Source organism: Giraffa tippelskirchi, chromosome 8, assembly GCF_054371585.1.
Source record: "Giraffa tippelskirchi isolate mGirTip1 chromosome 8, T2T-mGirTip1v1.2.pri, whole genome shotgun sequence".
Lineage (NCBI taxonomy): Eukaryota > Metazoa > Chordata > Mammalia > Artiodactyla > Giraffidae > Giraffa > Giraffa tippelskirchi.
In genome coordinates this window covers 111060038-111081311 of record NC_137282.1, presented here as the reverse complement: position 1 = coordinate 111081311, position 21274 = coordinate 111060038, and the positions used below count along the sequence as shown (strand labels likewise).

General features: G+C 43.9%; 1 long non-coding RNA gene across 1 annotated transcript in view; it reads left to right on the top strand.

Annotated features, from left to right (window-relative positions):
• Positions 1 to 3187: 3187 nt before the first annotated feature.
• Positions 3188 to 21274, top strand: part of LOC145516439 (uncharacterized) — a 53715-nt gene continuing 35628 nt past the window's right edge. Inside the window, exons 1-3 of the long non-coding RNA XR_014061394.1 lie at positions 3188 to 3250; positions 3480 to 3719; positions 5482 to 5604. This is a non-coding gene — a long non-coding RNA (uncharacterized LOC145516439). The remainder of the gene's footprint in view (positions 3251 to 3479; positions 3720 to 5481; positions 5605 to 21274) is intronic.

Sequence of the window (21274 nt, the reverse complement as noted above, 5' to 3'; positions counted from 1 at the left end):
AGGATGTGGGAGAGGAACATTCCATCACAGCCAGACCGAGATTAAGACATAGAGACCTGATAGAGAAACAGGTCAGTGTTAACATGCCAGTCAAGGGGAAAGAAATGGCTTCTCCACCTGCCCCATTAACCACGAGTCCTCAGGCAGCTGAGGGGCAGGAGACAGAGGGAGGCTCCCTAGAACACCATTAAGCAGCTGCAAATTGAACCATTAATCTCCTGATAGTCTTGGAGGAAAATCAGTTCTCCAGCTGATGGGCTCCATGCTGGGCAAGGCTGGAAGCATGGCCTCCCATGGCGGGGAGCTGCAGAGATTGGTTTGGGGGATGGCAAGTCCCCTGGCTGCATCCAAGCATTTTATTATAATCATAAAAGGAAATGACGGTGCCTGCTTTGCAACACTCCCTGGGAATTTGCCAGTGGTTTCAGCCTCAGCGATTTGATGGGTTTTTCTCGGAGGCACCAGCTGAGGAGAAGGGACCCACTTCCGCCATGAGTGTGCCATGGGTGCAATGGGAATGTGGGATGGATGATGATCTGCCTGGGCTGTGCAAGCAGGGGGTCTTCCCTGTGGCCCTGAGACCACTGAGTGCTCTGTGTGAGAGGCTGCTGAATCCTGGGGTATTGTTGGGAGCTTCATGGCTCTGCCTCTTGGGGTGGAGAGAATTTTCTGGGGTCCCAGGTCTGTTTCAGAACGTGCTTGGTATATAGTAACATCTAGCAATGACCACTCACTCTCTGTGTCCTAGAAACTTGTTCCAAGGGCTTTGGATGTATTCAGTCATTCACATCTTCCAAACCTCTCAGTTTTGTATTGGACATTGAGGCAGAGTGCTTAGGTAACTCATTCAAGGTCACCCAGCTGGTAAAGATTAGAAACGGTCTTTTAAAAATATATATATATAAACTTTTTGTTTTGTTTTGGGATATAGCCGATTAACAACGTTATGGTGATTTCAGGTGGACTGCAAAGGGACTCGGCCACATATATATGTATCCGTTCTCCCTCAAACTCCCCTCCCATCTATACTGCTACATATCATTAAGCCGAGTGCCATGTGCTATGCCATAGGTCCTTGCTGATTATCCATGTTAAACATAGCACTGTGTATATATGTCCGTCCCAAACTCCCTAACTCTCTCTTCTCCCAATTCTACCCCCGGGCAACCATGAGTTCAGAACCAGCTTTTTAGCCAGGCTGTGAGTTCTTCACCCAAGGGCTGGTTACCAACTGACAGGCTGCTGGTGACAGGGACCCTCTTCTCTGTGCAGACGGCCCGGCTGTGGGTGGATTTCTGCCAGTGCCTGCCCCTGACCTCTGGCCGGACACCCGGCTGCTCTGTCCCGCTGCTTTACAGGAGAGTTCTGACCGCCACAGCCTCCATCCTGTTCTGTTTTCAGGCTGGACTCCTCCCAGTGCGGAGGGAGGACAAATTGTGAGCTCCTGAGCTCTGCAGTTGGCACTCCCCTGACATGTTAGTTGTGTCTGCAGCTCAGCTAGGAATCCTGCCTGTGGCTCGCGGAGTATCAGGACCACTGTGGAGGAGAGGGAAGAAGGCTCTGGGACTGCTGAAGGGGATGTGAATCCCTCCTCCACTACAGATCATCTCATAACCTGGAGAGGGTCTCTCATCTTTACACTGGAGCCTACCTTGGGAAGAAAAGATGGACTAACCATTGTGAAAGCACTTAACATAGAACTTAGCACACAGTAGGCTGTCAACTAATCTCTGATCTTTTCCCCTGTGAAATATAGCTACTGAGAATAAAGAAGTGCCTATTTGAGTCACAGCCCCTAGGAATTTCTTGTGTTTGCTTAGTCCCCCAGAGGAGAAACTGTGGGTGTGTGTGGATTAGATGTGTGAGTGGGTAAGACCATGCAGTATATATACCAGACCACTTATAATGACGTGGCTCATATGTTTGAAAGCCAAGGATGTGTTCATACAAGGCCTGAGGATGTTTTTACAGCTCCACAAACCATTCATCCACCTTGGCAGGACTCTTTTAGTGCCAGTTTTAGATTTTTGATGCTTTCTCTCTCCTCCTAAAATAGTGATTTACATTGCAAAGCAGTTTCTAGCTTTGGCAGGCTTTGCTGTTGGTACCTGGACGTCTTTTCTTTAACCATTTATTAAGGATGGAGTATCCAGCTTGGAGAGAGCCTGAATTCTATGAATTTTATTTAAAAATTTGGCTCCAATCACTTTTTGAGCATAAAGATGAAATAACCGGTTAAAAAATATGTACATAAATTTATTTGTTAGGATCCCTGCCGAGACTTGGGCTTACCTGATGACTCAGACAGTAAAGAATCTGCCTGCAATGTGGGAAACCCAGGTTCGATCCCTGGGTTGGGAAGATCCCCTGGAGAAGGCAATGGCACCCCACTCCAGTGTTCTTGCCTGGAGAATCCCAGGGACGAGGGAGCCTGGTGGGCTGCCGTCTATGGGGTCGCACAGAGTTGGACACGACTGAAGCGACTTAGCAGCAGCAGCAGCAGCCGGTATTCTTGCCCGGAGAATCCCATGGACAGAGGAGCCTGGAGGGCTATATAGCCCACAGGGTCGCAAAGAATCGGACACTACTGAGCGACTAATACATGCACACGCTGTGGAGACCTGGTGGGGAGCTTTGGGAATATAGGAACCTGGTGAACCCCAGGAAAACTGGCATGAGGAATTTCTGGGGCTCTTGAGGGAGGTCTGCTCCAGGTGGGAGCTTGGGTCTCGGTTGTCTCGGGGAGTTCCAGAAGTGGAGGCTCTTAATGCTGCCTTTGGCTGCCCAGAGCAAGTTAAATTTCACTCATTTCACAACTAATGTCTATCTGAACATGATGAACACACTGGAAGGAGAAAATTATGGCTTGATTTTTTTTTTTTGAAAAGTTATTAGAATTCCATCCGGTTCTGTCATAATGAAAACTGTTCTCCATAATTGGATCGAGGGTATACTTAACATGCTCATTGCTTGCAGAATCAGGAGCTGCCAAGTTCGAGTCATATCAGCGTGATGTTTGTCATTAATAATACCCCATTTTCCAGATGACAAAATAGAAAGGTATTCTGAATAATACCTTGAGCTATCTGCAAATTCAAGGCTGACCCAGGACTTGAAGCTTTTTGTTTTTACCTCTTGATGGCTTGTTTCTGAGTTTATGTATTTATTTCACTGTTTTCTTCTCTCTGCTTGTTCGGACATGGAAGCCAGTGACTTGCCCACCGATAAGCCAGCAGAGCCAGCTTCCTGGGTGAGTGTGTCACACAGGGCCCTGCGTGCAGAAGGGCCCCACACTTGATTTCTGCTCTGGGTGGCTGTCCTGAAATTCTTAATACCTTAAAAGCAAAAAGTGTGCAGAATGTTTTCATTTTGTACCAAGCTTTGCAAATTGTGTCTCTAGTCCTGATGGCCAGATTTAACTCTATTTATTTGCCTGGCTAGGTAATAGGCCCTTTCTTCATTCCCTCCTTTTCCATCAGGTCACTTTTGTACCCCTCAGATGATGTAGATGGACGATGTAGATACCCGGGAGATTTTGCCAACATGGGAAGAGCCAAGGGCTGTGAGTATACCATCTAGACTTGGCCAAGCGGCAGAGTGTTCTCCAACTCAGACTCCAGGAAAACATGGAACCTCGAGGATGGCCCCTGTGCCTGTTAGAGTGAACGTGGGCAGTGTCGCCCACAGCCACAGGGATTTGTATGGCCACTTAGCAAAGTGTAAGCATTGTCCTGAGATGGGATGGTTAGAGCATCATTTTGAAAGTCAAAAGAAATTGGTCTGGATAGTAAGGCTGAGGAGGACTCAGTGTTGTGGGGAGTAAAGGTCTGTCTTTAAGGGACTTCCCTGGCGGTCCAGTGGTTAAGACTCTGTGCTTCCAATGCATGGGGCATGGGTTCAGTCCCTGGTCTGGGAACTAAGAGCCCATCTGCCATGCAAAGCAGCCAAAAAATTAAAAAAAAAAAAATCTGTCTTTAAGTTGCATGTGCAGAAAGGAGACATGGATGCAGGCATTTGCTCCTTATTTGCCCATGTCAGCATTGTTGTTGTTCAGTTGCTAAGTCATGTCCAACTCTGGTACCCCATGGACTGTAGCAGGATATCCTTTATTTAGTGAAGACTGATATTTCTTCATGCCGAAACTAAGTAAAACTGCTCTGTTTCTTAAGCTATAACTGTCTGGGGTGTTTTCTTTAGGGGCAGGGGTTTTGAGTGGAATGTCAAGGCCAGTTTAGATTCCACAGCACTAGGAATCAAATTCCTGGTCGGTGTGTGAAGGTCAAGGACCCTGATCACGCAAGGTGCAAATGAACACGTAAACAGAACTTGATGTACTGGGAGTCTGGACCACAGAGAAATGGAGCAAACAGTACTGTGTGTATGCTCCATTTGTGGAGTCTGTGGGAAGGGGCAAATGGGGTGGAATTCTGCCAGTACCTGCTGGCCAGCTCTGCCTCAAGCCTGGCCTTTTTCTAAACCACAAAGGTAAGGGATGGGCTGGCTCACAGTCCTCAGACTGATTCTTTACCTTGGGTTCTACCCTAGGATTTCTCTGATTAAAAAAAATTTTTTTTCCCTAATTTTAAAGGTAAAAATTGGTCTTGGTGTAAAATCTTGGAAAATGAGAAAGAATGAGAAAGTTATTTAAAATCCCATAATTCAGTGATGGTCAGGGTCCTTTTTTTTTCCCAAAGTTTTTTTTTTTCTTCTTTGTAAAGGTGTAAGTCCTTTGTAGCATTGAAAAGATGATTTTATGTACACATGTCATATGCTCACTAGTCTGTGTATGTTAACAGTCCTTAAGAGGGAATGTCTTTCTCAGGAATTCCTTGTAAAAACTATTTTGAGTTTCCTCCGACTGGATTTCTTTTTTCTTTTCTTTATTGTGATGGAAGAAGCTGTTTATGTGTTAGGTTTGGTCTCACTGAAACTGAGAACTGACTTAGCTAAAAATCCACCATCTTCTTTTTAGGAGGGAAATTATTATTCAGGTGTTCAAATAAAGTTTTAACTGCATAACCAGAACCTCTTAAGCTTGTAACCTTCCTGTGCTTGTCAAACTTAAAGGTGTCTGGATTGTTGAGAGTTTCCTGTGTTTCTCTCGTGAATGGATAAAGATCTCACAGGCTAGTCTTTGAGTGGCCAGAGGATTGGTGTTAGAAGAAGAAGTGATTTTCATATGGCATGGTTTTGTTTTGTTTTTTTTTTTCAGTTAAAAATCATTAAGACCTTGTGTGTTTGTATGACTTGAAAGACAGGGGGCCCTATAGTTAACTTGAGAGTTAAATTATAACTTATTACCATCTATGTGAAGACTTCTTAAAAAAAAAAAAAGTCAGTGCCAAAACTAAGAGACTGAGATTCTTTCTCATACATCTGCTCTTTCTACTTTCATATGAAATCCCCTTCAAACTGTAATGAAAATGATTTGTTGTATGAACTCGGGTGAAAATGACTATTTGCTTTTTTGTTTTGTTTTAGAGCTTTCAAAAGTTCAACTGAATTTATTCAATTTAATTCAAGCAGCATTTCAGCATGAGAGGCACCTACCTGGTGAGCTTGAGGAGAGGAGAGGAAGGGTAAAAAACCAAGAAGAAGGCACTGGTGTGTACCCTAACTGGCTGGCAAAATGGAATCTTTTTCCTAGACATAAATGATACATTCATTATTTATGATTCCTTCTAATCACAAAACTGCTTTTGCCTTTCTGTGACACAGATGATGATAAAAATAAGGCATGTGACTTCACTAGCTGTTTTCTCCAAAACTGGGCCAGAGATTCCTGGTCATCAGGTTGGGTATAATGTGGCATCACCCCAGATACCCTGGGGCAACATCCTGAGGTCTTCTTACTCACTTTGGGGTTCTGGAAGCCACATCCCAAGGACCTTGGTCAAAATGGGCCCCGGAGCATCTAGATTGGTTTTCTCCACCCCCTACTTCCTCTGGAATTTTCCTAGAACTATCAGAGTACTTGCGGGCCCATGTGTATGGTTGACCCCTCTAGGATTATGCTGGTGTCAATAGACAGCACAGTGGACTGGCAGAGGCCAAATCTGCTGCTGCTCCTTGATGAGCCAGGAGGCCCTGCCCATGGCTCTAGGGTTCTGGTGCTTTTGACTCTTTTGATTTCTTTGTCTGATGAATGAATGACCACGAAATTGTCATGGTACAGAAGGTAGATCTCCTTTGGAAGGGCTGTTTTGTGTTGCTTAACATCCCTTTGTGTGATCATTTTTAATTCTAGCAGACGTGAAATATAGACTAGAGAACTTAGATAAAGTGTAAAGTTCACATGGGTTAGGTACTTTCAGGCCTTTCCAGCTAGAGACTGGCCTCCTTAGACCCTAGATTTACAGTAGCTCTCTCAGGCCATTGGTCTTCCTTAACAAAATCAATGTGTTTCCAAATCAGCACAGGAGAACAGATTTTTGTCGAAACAATTCTATTTTTATAGGCAACAGGGGTGCTTTTCCTTTTTTAATTGAAGTATAGTTGATTGACAATGTTGTGTTCATTTCTGGTATACAGCAAAGTGATTCTGTTATACATATTCTTTTTCATTATAGGTTATTATAAGATACTGAATATAGTTCCTGTGCTATACAGTAGGACCTTGTTTATTTTATATATAGTAGTTTGTATCTGCTAATCCCAAACTCATAATTTATCCCCCTACCCCTTTGCCCCTTTGGTAACCATCTGTTTGTTTTCTATGTCTATGAGTCTGTTTCTGTTTTGTAAGTAGGCTCATTTGTATCCTTTTTCAGATTCTACAGGTAAGTGATATCATATGATATTTGTCTTTCTCTGTCTGACTTAATGCACTTGGTATGATAATCTCTAAGTCCATCCATGTTGCTGTAAATGGCATTATTTCATTCTCTTTTTATGGCTGAGTAGTATTCCACTGTATATGTATATCACATCTTTATCCACTCATCTGTTGATGGATGCTTCAGTTGCTTGACTGTTGTAAATTGTGCTTTGAATGTTGGAGTGCATGTATGTTTTCAAATTAGAGTTTTCTCTGGATGTATGCCCAGGAGCAGGATTGCTGGATCATATAGTAACCCTATTTTTAGTTTTTTAAGGAACTTCCATATTTTCCATAGTGGCTACACCAATTTATATTCCCAAGAGGTGCTTTTTTAAAAAAAAAGACTAGGTTGTACATATTTTCTAAAGAAAGCATAAGTCTCCATTTATTTTATTTAAAATTTAGGCAACAATCATCCATAAAAAAATAACTGGTGCTGCTTAGTTGTTCAGTTGTGTCAAACTCTTTGAGACCCTTTGGAATGTAGCCTGCCAGGCTCCTCTATCCATCGGATTTTTCAGGCAAGAATACTGGAGTGGGTTGCATTTCCTCCTCCAGGGGATCTTCCTGACCCAGGGATTGCACCTGTGTCTACTGGGTCTTCTGCAAGTGGATTCTTCACCCCCCTGAGCCATTGAGGAAGCCATGTATCTGCTAATTATGTGTCTTTCTAAGAATAAACCCAAAGAGTTTGGGGTTTTCTCTAGTTTTGGTGAGCAAGGGCTACTCTCTAGTTGCAGTATGGGGGCTTCTCATTGTGGTGGCTGCTCTTGGTGCAGAGAACAGGCTCTAAGGACCTTGGATTGCAGTAATTGTGACTCCCCGGCTCTAGAGAACTGGCTCAATAATTGTAGCATACAGGCTTAGTTGTCCCTTGGCATGTGGGATCTTCCCGGATCGGGGATCAACCTGTGCCTTCTGCCTGCAGGAGGATTCCTTACCAGTGAGCCTCCAGGGAAGCCCCCAAAGAGTTTTTATATATGCCACATTTGCATCTTAAAAAGAGGATATTATTTACAAGCATTTTTTGGTTGTTGTTTTGGTCCTCTGCTCCTTGGGCAGACTATTTTGCTGTGATTTTTTGTGTGCATTTTCTTCTAATGTTCCATTTTCAAATGGTAATCATTAATCCTTCCTCATGACCTCTCCCAGAATATAGTTCTGCTCCAACAATGGTGGGGAGGGGCTCTAGGGGTAACCAATGACCTAGGGTTATGTCCTGGGTTAAAAAAAGATGAAAGGTTAGACCAGTGGTCAGTCTCTAGGTCCTGGGAAAGGTAGATCTTTCCAGACTGGAAACTGAGACGGGAGAGTATTCCTGTGTAGCCCTGGCTGTGCTCAGACAGACAGGCCTTCCAGGTTCCCAGAAACCCCTTTGATTTGCGGCCCATTCCACATGATGTTTAGTAATAAACAGAGTTCAATGACCAGTCTAGACAAACAAATCACGGCTTCTGGCAAACCCTGATTCTGATGACATGTTATGTCTTAGCAATGCGGGGAGGAAGGAGCCGGCTTTGAAACTCGAACGCAGTGCCTTTGTGAGCTAAGAGAAAATACAGAGGCTGAGATGGGGACCCAGACAAACAGACCCCACTCTAGCCAAGTGAGAAGGCATTCCCTGCTTTGTGGCTTGTGAATTTCCTGCTCTGTCTTCCTCCAGGCGTTAGGAAGCTGCCCTGAACTGGAGTGAAATATGAGACATTTCCATATTAATGTTTCTGAAGCCCTCAGGGTGGTTGCAACCACCTGCTTCTCCATGCCGGCCCCCAGCAGCTGTCCTCAACAGTTTTCACTAGAGAGACACCATTTTTCTCTTTAAACAAAATATTTCATCAAAGTTAGATTTTAATTGAGCCAGGAAGCCTTCCAAGCTATTTCATGCTCACTGGCCAGCTTTATCTGTCATTTGCAGGTGAAGCGAAATCTCATAACTTTCTCATTTACTTTGCTCCTTCCTCCTCAAACCTGTCAATGAAAGTACAACATCAAACCTTGCCAAGTTGTGTGCTATCAGCTCACAGGACACACAGTAAAATCCCACTTCTGTTGGGACAAAAACAGGAAAAATGCGAAGAAAGGATTGGCTCACTGAAATCCCTGTAAAATAATCCCTAGTGAAAATAGCAGCACTTTCTTTGGGGAGGTCGTGCGGGGGGAAACATGTGCTTCTTATAAATACAGTCCAGGATGATAAACTGTGTATACAACAAAGAATGCTTAGAAAATGTGGCTGGTAGACTTCTTCTGTGAATGCATTTGGGCTGTTTTCACTTTGAAATAATTCATTTTCAGCATTTATCAAAGGAAGTTCTTTTACAATTATTTAAATACATTTTTCTTTGACGGAATTGAATTGTTGACTCAGTGTTAATGGTTCCTTGCAAATATTTACTGAATCTCTCTGTAAACTGTCCTCTAAATTAGACCAGAAGGTTCAAAACTCTGACTAACTCCCCTTTGGAATCCCGCCTTTTAAGGTAATCTCTCTCCTGCTATCTGTGCCAATTAACTGAGAGCATTTTAATAACAGGGAATAATAATTGCTGTTTGCTTATCATTGAGAGGAATTTCCCCCCGTGCATTTATTTTTAGGGAGACTAGATTGTTATTTAGCACAGGGTGATGCTGATAAAGACTTTAATTACTGTGTGAGAGATTTTGGTGGATGAGAAACAAGAATTTGCAGTGTTTTGTTCACATTTTGTAGAGAATTGAAAAATTTAAATTCCTTCAGTTTCTGAAAATGTGAGGACTGCTGCAGTAGAAGGTGTTTATATAGATAGACATAAGCCTATAAAAATGCTTATGTGTACAAGATGAACCAACAACCAGGAGGTAAAAACCAAAGACCTGAGCTTTACTTCTTCCTCTTTCTAGGGAAAAGGTTTTGTCGTGGACATAAATGAATTCCTCTACAGACCCATCTGGGAGAAAATGTATTCATTTGCATTATCCTATTTTAGCTGAATGTAATTCCCATATATACATTTTTCTTAAGGAACAAAACATGACCAATTCTATGTACTAATTTTAATCGCAGCATGAAAGCTTTATACCTGCTCTTACTTTAACATTTACCTCAGTTCTAAGTTCAAACTTTCAAATTGTTAAATAACTCAGTGCCTGTGTTAATTAGATTTCAGGGATCAAGAACTGGATTAAATAAGGTCAGTTAACATATAGTGTCTGTATAAATGTACTTGTGATACTAGAATGGCAATTAATAGGAAGAAAACACATTAAAATATTTCTCAGTAGAGCAAAGATTCATCAGCTTAAATTTCATGGGGTCTTGTCATCTTTTGTCTGGGAAATGTGGCTCAGGTAGCTGCAGAATTTCAAAGCCAGAAGGAGACTTGGAGTTCTCCAGTCTCATCACATTGACTCATTCATTTTTATATTCGTTCAATGAATGAGGCCCTACTATAGGCTAGTCTTCTGCTGGGTGCAGGGATCACAATGGTAAGCAAAAGCAGATGAGTTCTCACCCTCATGGGGTGGATGCTGGGGAGCTCTGACCTGGTGAGATTTGCGTTTTGAAATGCTCAGCCTCATTTATTTTAAAGTTTTAATGAAATTATAATGTTTCTCTGTGTGCATGCGTGCTCAGTCATGTCCTACTCTTTGCGATGCCATAGACTGTAGCCCATCAGGCTCCCCTGCCCATGGGGTTTCCCAGGCAAAAATAGTGGAGTGTGTTGTTGTTTCCTTCTCCAGGGGATCTTCCCGACCCAAAGATCAAACCAACTTCTGGAATAGAAACTCTTAATACCAGGAAAATTAAAAAATTGACATGTATTCAGTGATGGGACTGTGGCTTAAATTTCCAAGAAACTTTCTAATACCACAGTAGTTTATATAATGTGTTGTAGAAGTTAAAAAAAAAGAACAATTCCACAGATTCCTCCTGCCCTCTCTTTCTGGATTTATTTATTGCTCTGGTGAAGGCTAAAATTTTTGCTGGTTTAACCAACAGTTACGTATAGGGATATGAATTCACAAGCAGTTGAACTCAATCTCAACCTTGACATCCTAGTCTCCTTGGGAACTGAACACTGAATCTTGCAGATTCAAAGGGAACAGTCCAGCTCTCCAGTTAGGGACCACCCAGTCATCTCCTGCCTTGATCCAGTCATTGTAGGTTTCTGCCCCCTCCCTTCTTCCCCAAGGTGGCATCTAAGTTCAAAGGGAAGGGCTGGCAGCACTTGGAGAATGGTGTGGGGGGATCCTTGGGCCCCTGCCCTGAGAGCTGGCCCTCTATGAGGCGTCCTTGAGCCCTCGAGTCCTCCAGGCTATCAGCCCCAATCCCTCCCAGACTCTGCCGCTGTGTCCCCCGTGGCCTCTCCCCACCAGCCCTCCCACCTTGGCTCCGCACTGTGCACCCTCCACGTTCCAACCAGGAGACCCTTCAGGTCTGCGACTTGGCTCTGCCCTTCCACACCTGGCTGTGGCGGTGGGGCTATGCACAGACACCTCCTTTAGCTTTATCTGTTAGAGCAACTGTGGGTGAAGGGGCTCTAGGAAAACTTGCTTCACTGAGATTTCAAGCACAGACTCTTCCCTCTGGGATGACCTCCGGGAATTTAACTGGGGCAGGGCCTTGGAGCAGAGCCTGGACATGGAGGGATCTGAATGCTCTTCACCTCTTCTCTGATTTCTCACCACTCTACTCTTATCCAGAAGTATTTTTAATCTCTTTTCTTCCTAGTGGAGAGAAAATGTTTTTACCTCCTCAAACCATTGTTTATGGATAAGATTTACATCTGGATTACCATGATGGTGTGATCTCTCACCTAGAGCCAGACATCTTGGAATGCAAACTCAAGTGGACCTTAGGAAGCATCACCATGAACAAAGCTAGTGGGGGTGATGGAATTCCAGTTGAGCTATTTCAAATCCTCAAAGGTGATGCTGTGAAAGTGCTGCACTCAATATGACAGCAAATTTGGAAAACTCAGCAGTGGCCACAGGACTGGAAGAGGTCAGTCTTCATTCCAATCCCAAAGAAAGGCAATGCCACAGAATGCTCAAACTGCCGCACAATTGCACTCATCTCACATGCTACTAAAGTAATGCTCAAAATTCTCCAAGCCAGGCTTCAGCAATACGTGAACTGTGAACTTCCAGATGTTCAAGCTGGTTTTAGAAAAGGCAGAGGAACCAGAGATCAAATTGCCAATATCCGCTGGATCATCGAAAAAGCAAGAGAGTTCCAGAAAAACATCTATTTCTGCTTTATTGACTATGCCAAAGCCTTTGACTCTGTGGATCACAATAAACTGTGGAAAATTCTGAAAGACATGGGAATACCAGACCATCTGACCTGTCTCTTGAGAAACCTGTATGCAGGTCAGGAAGCAACAGTTAGAACTGGACATGGAACAACAGACTGGTTCCAAATAGGAAAAGGAGTGCCTCAAGGCTGTATATTGTCACCCTGCTTATTTAACTTACATGCAGAGTACATCATGAGAAACGCTGGGCTGGAAGAAACACAAGCTGGAATCAAGATTGCCGGGAGAAATATAAATAACCTCAGATATGTGGATGACACCACCCTTATGGCAGAAAGTGAAGAAGAACTAAAGAGCCTCTTGATGAAGGTGAAAGAGGAGAGTGAAAAAGTCAGCTTGAAACTCAACATTCAGAAAACTAAAATCATGGCATCCAGTCCCATCACTTCATGGCAAATAAATGTGGAAACAATGGAAACAGTGAGAGACTTTATTTTCTTAGTCTCCAAAATCACTGCAGATGGTGACTGCAGCCATGAAATTAAAAGATGCTTGCTCCTTGGAAGAAAAGCTATGACAAAACTAGACAGCATATTAAAAAGCAGAGACATTACTTTGCTGACAAAGGTCCGTCTAGTCAAAGCTATGTTTTTCCAGTAGTCATGTATGGATATGAGAATTGGAATATAAAGAAAGCTGAGCGCCGCAGAATTGATGCTTTTGAACTGTGGTGTTGGAGAAGACTCTTGAGAGTCCCTTGGACTGCAAGGAGATCCAACCAGTCAGTCCTACAGGATATCGGTCCTGAATATTCATTGGAAGGACTGATGCTGAAGCTGAAACTTCAATACTTTGGCCGACTGAAGCGAAGAACGGACTCATTGGAAAAGACCCTGATGCTGGGAAAGATTGAAGGTGGAAGGAGAAGGGGACGACAGAGGATGAGATGGTTGATTGGCATCATCAACTCGATGGACATGGGTTTGGGTGGACTCTGGGAGTTGGTGATGGACAGGAAGGCCTGGCGTGCTATGGTTCATGGGGTTGCAAAGAGTTACCCATGACTGAGTGACTGAACTGAACTGAGACCGTAGACTTCAGTCAGGAATTTAGTTTTCACAGAGGAACAATTGGTGTGGGGGGGCAGGTGGGAAGTTTGTATGGAAAGTAAAAGGGGGTAGTGAGGACTTCCTTGGTTGGCCAGCGGTTAAGTATCCGCTTGCCAATGCAGGGGACATGGGTTCGATCCCTGGTCTAGGAAGATGTTACATGCTGTAGGGCAACTAAGCCTATGCGCCACACCTACTGGACCCGTGCTCTACCAGCTGATCCACAAGGGAAACCCAAGAATACTGGAGTAGGTAGCCTATTCCTTCTGCGGCGGATCTTTCTGACCCAGGAATTGAACTGGGATCTCCTGCATTGCAGGCAGATTCTTTACCAACTGAGCTATCAGGGAAGCCCTCTAGGGAGGCTGTGAGCTGCAATTACTGAGCCCACATGCCTGGAGCCCATGCTCTGCAACAAGAGAAGCCATTGAAACTAAAGAAAGCACTATTGCAGCAATAAAGAGTCAGTGCAGCCAAAAATAAATAAATAAAAATAAAATTAAAAAAGAGAAAGGGGTAGTGATTAGAAAAACTTACTAAGAACAAAACCCCCTCACAAGTGTTTCAAAAATGCTATCCCTGACATACTTACAATCTCAGCTTTCTGATAGAAGCTCAGATTTTCTTTATTCAGGGCACACATCCTGTTTGAAGCTCTGTGATGTGCCACTTTGTTTACAACTTTCCCAGCAAGGTCTTTATTGAGGTCAGTTCTATATCAGACCGACATTTATGACCTAATTTGCCCTGAAAACTATTTTTGTTTCTGCTTTCTATGCCTCCACAGTGGTGTTTAAATTTGCCAAGTGTGAAATCTCACCCACAAAGCCTTTTCTTGAAAGTGATTCTAAACATGAAGGAGTGGATGATTTCAGCCACTCAAATAAAGTCATCACACAGAAGGTAGTATGATGTGAGACCTGAACTGCAGATTAGGAAGAGGAGAATGCAACAGCGGGATGTGCTTATAAGAATGAGATTGTGTTGATTCAAACAAAATCACTGTTATCTGATTATCTGCTGCTGCTGCTGTTTAGTTGCTAAGTTGCTTCCGACTATTTGTGATCCATGGACTGTAGCCCACCAGACTCCTCTGTCCATGGGATTCTCTAGGAAAGAAAACTGGAGTGGGTTACCATTTCCTTCTCTAGGGGATCTTCCTGACCCAGGTAATCGAACCTGGTCTCCTGCTTGGCAGGCGGATTCTTTACCATTGAGCCACCAGGGAAGCCTGATTCTGATTATCTAGGGCAGGGGGCTCAAATAACCTGTTCTCTCCCACTGTATTGAAAGCCCCTAGAGGCTCCTCTTGGCTCCCTAATAACTTTATTGTAAAGAAAAGCCGAACAGCAACATTGATCTGGAATATGTGTGGCACATAAGAGGGTGTTCAGAAGTCTGTATTGACTGTCTGGCTTCTCCCGAGCCAGTCAGCAGAGCCTGTGTGATCAGCAGAGTTACTGGATCCTGAAGCCACCTCACTTATCTGGGAAGGATTGGGACACATGTAGACTCTTCAGTGTAAGGAAGGAGGTCAGGCATTGGGTCTTGTTCTGTGACCCCAGGTGTTTGTTGAACCCTGGTGCCTCGACAATTTCTTGGTTGACTATTGGAAAGTCTTACTCACTTCATCATGTGGGACAAAGTTTCTCTGCCATCTCAAAGGACACTATGGGGCCCTTTACCAGTTCCATCAAGCTTGGATGGAGAATGACAGAGTACAAATCCAGCTAAGTGTGGCCCGGCCACCCTTGCTGCCTCTGTTGTGGAGAAACAGTGTAGAGGCATGAAGAGCAATCTCAAGTTCAAATGCTACCCCTGCTGTTTCCTAGCTGTTTGATCCTGGAGAATTAACTTAATCTTTTTGAATTTTAGTAGCTGTGTCTGAAATTGTAAGGATGTTGTGAACATAAGGAAAGATGAACAGATCAAATAGCCTCAAATCAAGTCTATAGCTTGTGTTTTAAATAATAAACACTCCTTTTTAAAACACTTTTCAAAGCTATAGATTATATGATCATGTTGAATATGTTTTTTTTTTTTCAAACTACAAGCACTGCCACCCCCTCTGACATTTGTGAGTTGCCCCCTCCCATTGAGAGTCACTGAATTAGACTTTTTAAATTGACCTTTGTCCTCATCTGGAGTGGTAGCATATACTGCAGAACATAGTAACATAATCAATCTGAATTCATTACCATTCATTACCCTTAAAAGCATTCAGGAGACAGCTACATGCTTGGGGTACTGTTTTGATCGACCCACAGCCTTTGATTTCTGGCACCTCTCAAGCTGGGGTGATTCTGCAATAGTCAGGCATGAAGGCTTAAAAACTAAAAGAAACTGGCCATTTTGGGTGGCAGTTAAGGCATTTTCAAGGCTCAGAAACAAAGGGAAGGAATACTTGGGATTATATGAAATACAGTGAATAATACAGAGGAAGGAGAAGTGGGTGTGGAGAAGGGTAGAAGTTAGTCTGGAAAATCTCTAAAGTGGAGACTGGATTCTAGGAACTACTTCAGAGAAGAGGACACAGAGAGGGTGGGTCCACCTCAGTCAGTTCAGTTCAGTCGCTCATTCATGTCCAACTCTTTGCGACCCCATGAATCGCAGCACGCCAGGTGTCCCTGTCCATCAACAACTCCCAGAGTTTACCCAAACCCATGTCCATCGAGTTGGTGATGCCATCCAACCATCTCATCCTCGCTTGTGCCCTTCTCCTCCTGCCCCCAATCATTCCCAGCATTAGGGTCTTTTCCAATGAGTCAATCCTTCGCATGAGGTGGCCAAAGTATTGGAGTTTCAGCTTCAACATCAGTCCTTCCAATGAACACCCAGGACTGATCTCTTTAGGATGGACTGGTTGGATCTTCTTGCAGTCCAAGGGACTCTCAAGAGTCTTCTCCAACACCACAGTTCAAAAGCATCAATTCTTCGCGCTCAGCTTTCTTCACTGTCCAACTCTCACATCCATACATGACCACTGGAAAAACCATAGCTTTGACTAGATGGACCTTTGTTGGCAAAGTAATGTCTCTGCTTTTAAATACGCTATTTAGGTTGGTCAAAACTTTCCTTCCAAGGAGTAAGTGTCTTTTAATTTCATGGCTGCAATCACCATCAGCAGTGATTTTGGAGCCCCCTAAAATAAAGTCTGACACTGTTTCCACTGTTTCCCCATCTATTTCCCATGAAGTGATGGGACCAGATGCCATGATCTTAGTTTTCTGAATGTTGAGTTTTAAGCCAACATTTTCACTCTCCTCTTTCACTTTCATCAAGTGGCTCTTTAATTCTTCTTCACTTTCTGCCATAAGGGTAGTGTCATCTGCATATCTGAGGTTGTTGATATTTCTCCCGGCAATCTTGATTCCAGCTTGTGCTTCCTCCAGCCCAGCGTTTCTCATGATGTACTCTGCATATAAGTTAAATAAGCAAGGTGACAATATACAGCCTTGAGGCACTCCTTTTCCTATTTGGAACCAGTCTGTTGTTCCATGTCCGGTTCTAACTGTTGCTTCCTGACCTGCATACAGGTTTCTCAAGAGACAGGTCAGATGGTCTGGTATTCCCATGTCTTTCAGAATTTTCCATAGTTTATTGTGATCCACAGAGTCAAAGGCTTTGGCATAGTCAATAAAGCAGAAATAGATGTTTTTTCTGGAACTCTCTTGCTTTTTCGATGATCCAGCGGATGTTGGCAATTTGACCACTGGTTCCTCTGCCTTTTCCAAAACCAGCTTGAACATCTGGAAGTTCACAGTTCACGTATTGCTGAAGCCTGGCTTGGAGAATTTTAAGCATTACTTAACTAGCGTGTGAGATGAGTGCAATTGTGTGGTAGTTTGAGCATTCTGTGGCATTGCCTTTCTTTGGGATTGGAATGAAAACTGACCTTTTCCAGTCCTGTGGCCACTGCTGAATTTTCCATATTTGCTGGCATATCGAGTGCAGCACTTTCACAGCATCACCTTTGAGGATTTGAAATAGCTCAACTGGAATTTCATCACCTCCACTAGCTTTGTTCATAATGATGCTTCCTAAGGCCCACTTGACTTCACATTCCAGGATGTCTGGCTCTAGGTGAATGATCACATCATCTTGATTATCTGGGTCATGAAGATCTTTTTTGTACAGTTCTTCTGTGTATTCTTGCCACCTCTTCTTAATATCTTCTGCTTCTGTTAGGTCCCTACCATTTCTGTCCTTTATTGGGCCAATTTTTGCACGAAATATTCCCTTGGTATCTCTAATTTTCTTGAATAGATCTCTAGTCTTTCCCATTCTGTTGTTTTCCTCTATTTGTTTGCATTGATCACTGAGAAAGGCTTCTTATCTCTCCTTGCTATTCTTTGGAACTCTGCATTCAGATGGGAATATCTTTCCTTTTCTCCTTTACTTTTTGCTTCTCTTCTTTTCACAGGTATTTGTAAGGCCTCCTCAGACAGCCATTTTGCTTTTTTGCATTTCTTTTCCATGGGGATGATCTTAATCCCTGTCTCCTGTACAATGTCATGAACCTCTGTCCATAGTTCATCAGGCACTCTGTCTATCAGATTTAGTCCCTTAAATCTATTTGTCACTTCCACTGTATAATCATAAGGGATTTGATTTAGATCATACCTGAATGGTCTAGTGGTTTTCTCTACTTTCTTCCATTTAAGTCTGAATTTGGCAACAAGGAGCTCATGATCTGAGCCACAGTCTGCTCCTGGTCTTGTTTTTGCTGACTGTGTAGAGCTTCTCCATCTTTGGCTGCAAAGAATATAATCAATCTGATTTCGGTGTTGACCATCTGGTGATGTCCATGTGTAGAGTCTTCTCTTGTGTTGTCAGAAGAGGGTGTTTGCTATGACCAGTGCATTCTCTTGGCAAAACTCTATTAGACTTTGCCCTGCTTCATTCTGTACTCCAAGGCCAAATTTGCCTGTTACGCCAGGTGTTTCCTGACTCCCTACTTTTGCATTCCAGTCCCCTATAATGAAAAGGATATTTTTTTTTGGTTTTAGTTCTAAAAGGTCTTGTAGGTCTTCATAGAACCGTTCAACTTCAGCTTCTTCAGCATTACTGGTCGGGGGATAGACTTGGATTACCGTGATATTGAATGGTTTGCCTTGGAAACGAACAGAGCTCATTCTGTCGTTTTTGAGATTGCATGCAAGTACTACATTTCAGACTCTTTTGTTGACCATGATGGGTACTCCATTTCTTCTAAGGGATTTCTGCCCACAGTAACAGACATAATGGTCCTCTGAGTTAAATTCACCCATTCCAGTCCATCTTAGTTCGCTGATTCCTAGAATATCGACGTTCACTCTTGCCATCTCCTGTTTGACCACTTCCAATTTGCCTTGATTCATGGACCTAACATTCCAGATTTCTATGCAATATTTCTCTTTACAGCATCGGACCTTGCTTCTATCACCAGTCCCATTCACAACTGGGTGTTGTTTTTGCTTTGGTTCCATCCCCTCATTCTTTCTGGAGTTATTTCTCCACTGATCTCCAGCAACATATTGGGCACCTGCTGACCTGGGGAGTTCATCTTTCAGTGTCCTATCTTTTTGCCTTTTCATACTGTTCATGGGTTCTCAAGGCAAGAATACTGAAGTGGTTTGCCATTCCCTTCTCCAGTGGACCACATTCTGTCAGACCTCTCCACCATGACCCATCCGTCTTGAGTGGCCCCACAGCATGGCTTAGTTTCATTGAGTTAGACAAGGCTGTGGTCGGTGTGATCAGGTTGGCTAGTTTTCTGTGATTATGGTTTCAGTGTGTCTGCCCTCTGATGCCCTCTCGCAACACCTACCATCTTACTTGGGTTTCTCTTACCTTGGAAGTGGGGTATCTCTTCACGGCTGCTCCAGCAAAGCGCAGCTGCTGCTCCTTACCTTGGACAAGGGATATCTACTCACGACAGCCCCTCCTGACCTTAAACGCAGAGTAGCCCTCCTGTGTCTGCACAGCCATGTCCACCTAGTTAGGGCTAAATCTGGATAACAGTGGAATGAATCAGACAGATCCTGTGATTTCAAAGATTAAGGGAGGGATGGAGATCTAGATCTTCTGAATGAAAAAGGCTGCAGCTAATGTATCCTGACCCATGGCTACGAAGAGAATAAAACAATTTCTGCTCTCCAGGAGCACTCCCGTTCCATGTCTGATATGTCAGGGTGAGTGCTGTACAGTGTGTTGTAAATAGTCCGGAGGAAGGGACTAGCTGGGTTGGGGATGGCAAGCACGTGGGGGAAACTTTACTGAGGCCTCCCTGATAGCTCAGTCGGTTAAGAATCAGCCTGTGATGCTGGAGACCTGGGTTCAATTCCTGGGTTGGGAAGATCCCTTGGAGAAGGAAATGGCAACCCGCTCCAGTATTGTTGCTTGGAAAATCCCAAGGACAGAGGAGGCTGGCCGGCTACAGTCCATAGGGTCGCAAAAGTCAGACACGACTTAGCACTATCTTTCCTTCTTTCTTTCTTTTCTTACTGAGGAAGTGGCATTCTACAGATGGGGACACCGAGGTCCAGAGAGGAGAAATTAATTGTCTAAGAACACACAACACAGAATAGAGAGCTGAGAATGCAACCCAAGCCCTCTGCCCTGAAGTTATGACTCCTTCAGGCCAGTTTTGCTGATACCTGTTTGTGTACCTGAGGAAAAGGAGGAATCACGTTGGTAAGTGAGCCGGGGAGCAGGAAGGGAGCTGGTCTGGAGTTTCCTGATGGAAAAACCTGGAGACTGTCACTTGGCTGATTATGCAAAAGACCTGTATCCTAGGGATCCCTAAGTTGACCTGTATCCTAGGGATCCCTAAATTGAGACGGGAGCTCATGCAGTGGAGAGTTGAGCGATGTAGTGCTGACGACCTCATTTGACTTCTGAAGACAGTTCTATCCATAAACTTTTGCTCCCTCCAGTTTGAGCTCTGAGTTGCCACCCAAGTATCTTCCCCCACACAGTGAAGCACATGTAGCTGCTTCGACAGTGGCTGTGACAGGTCTTTTCCATGGGCTTACTGAAAAGACATTGTGGGGAGTTAGCAGGACTCCTGCAAGACTGTAGGTGCGGAGATGGGAAAGCATGGTTGGCCAGATGCTGAAAGGGGAGAATTCAATGAAAAACTGGTTGGATGGACTGAAGGATGAATCTCATATCACTGTAAGGCACTCAGTTATACAATTGTGGGTGAGGTGGTATTGTCCAGTGTGACAGGGATGTGAGGAAGCCAGTGTTTGGGGGAACTAAAGAAGGCCTATAATTTCCTGATTAAACTTCCTTTTTTCAACCATGTTTAACATGAGTGGTTCTATCTGGAACCATTGAGTGATGAAAATCTTGGAATGCTCAAGGCAGTGGGGACAAGAGCAGTCACTTGGATGTGGTTTTTGAAGACTTTCTGGCTACCGTAGTCTGAAAGCAGTCTTCTGGCAGAATCCACTTTAGGGAAGTTTGAAAAGAGTATGCCACTGGAGCAGTGGAAAATACCCACCCAGTGGTTTTAGGGTTTGATGTTCAAATTGTATGATAGTGAAAGATTCAGAGAGCGAATTAGCCAGAGTTAGACTGCCCATAAATGCTCTTCCTGTAATTAGATGATGAGAAGAGAATTCTAAAAGCTTCCAACTCAATTTCTTTTATTTAGGATAGTCTCATTTCATTAACCATGACCCCAAGGGAGCAGCCTGAAACAGTGTTGACAGTACGGGAGAACAAAAGGAACAGGAAAGCCGGAGACTGGTGGTAGTTAGCCTAATAAACGTACTGTGCTGCACTTAGACACTCAGTCATGTCCAACTCTTTGCCATCCCATGGACTGTAGCCCACCAGGCTCCTCTGTCCATGGGGATTCTCCAGGCAAGAATACTGGAGTGGGATGCCATGCGCTCCTCTAGGGGATCTTCCCAACCTAAGGATCGAACCCAGGTCTCCCGAACTGCTGAGATTTTTTTTACTGTCTGAGCCACCAAGGAAGCCCAAGAATACTGGAGTGGGTAGCCAATCCCTTCTCCAGGGGAACTCCCCAACCCAGGAATCGAACCGGGGTCTCCTGCATTGGAGGCAGATTCTTTACCAGCTAAGCTACCTGGGAATCCCAATGCACGTACTTT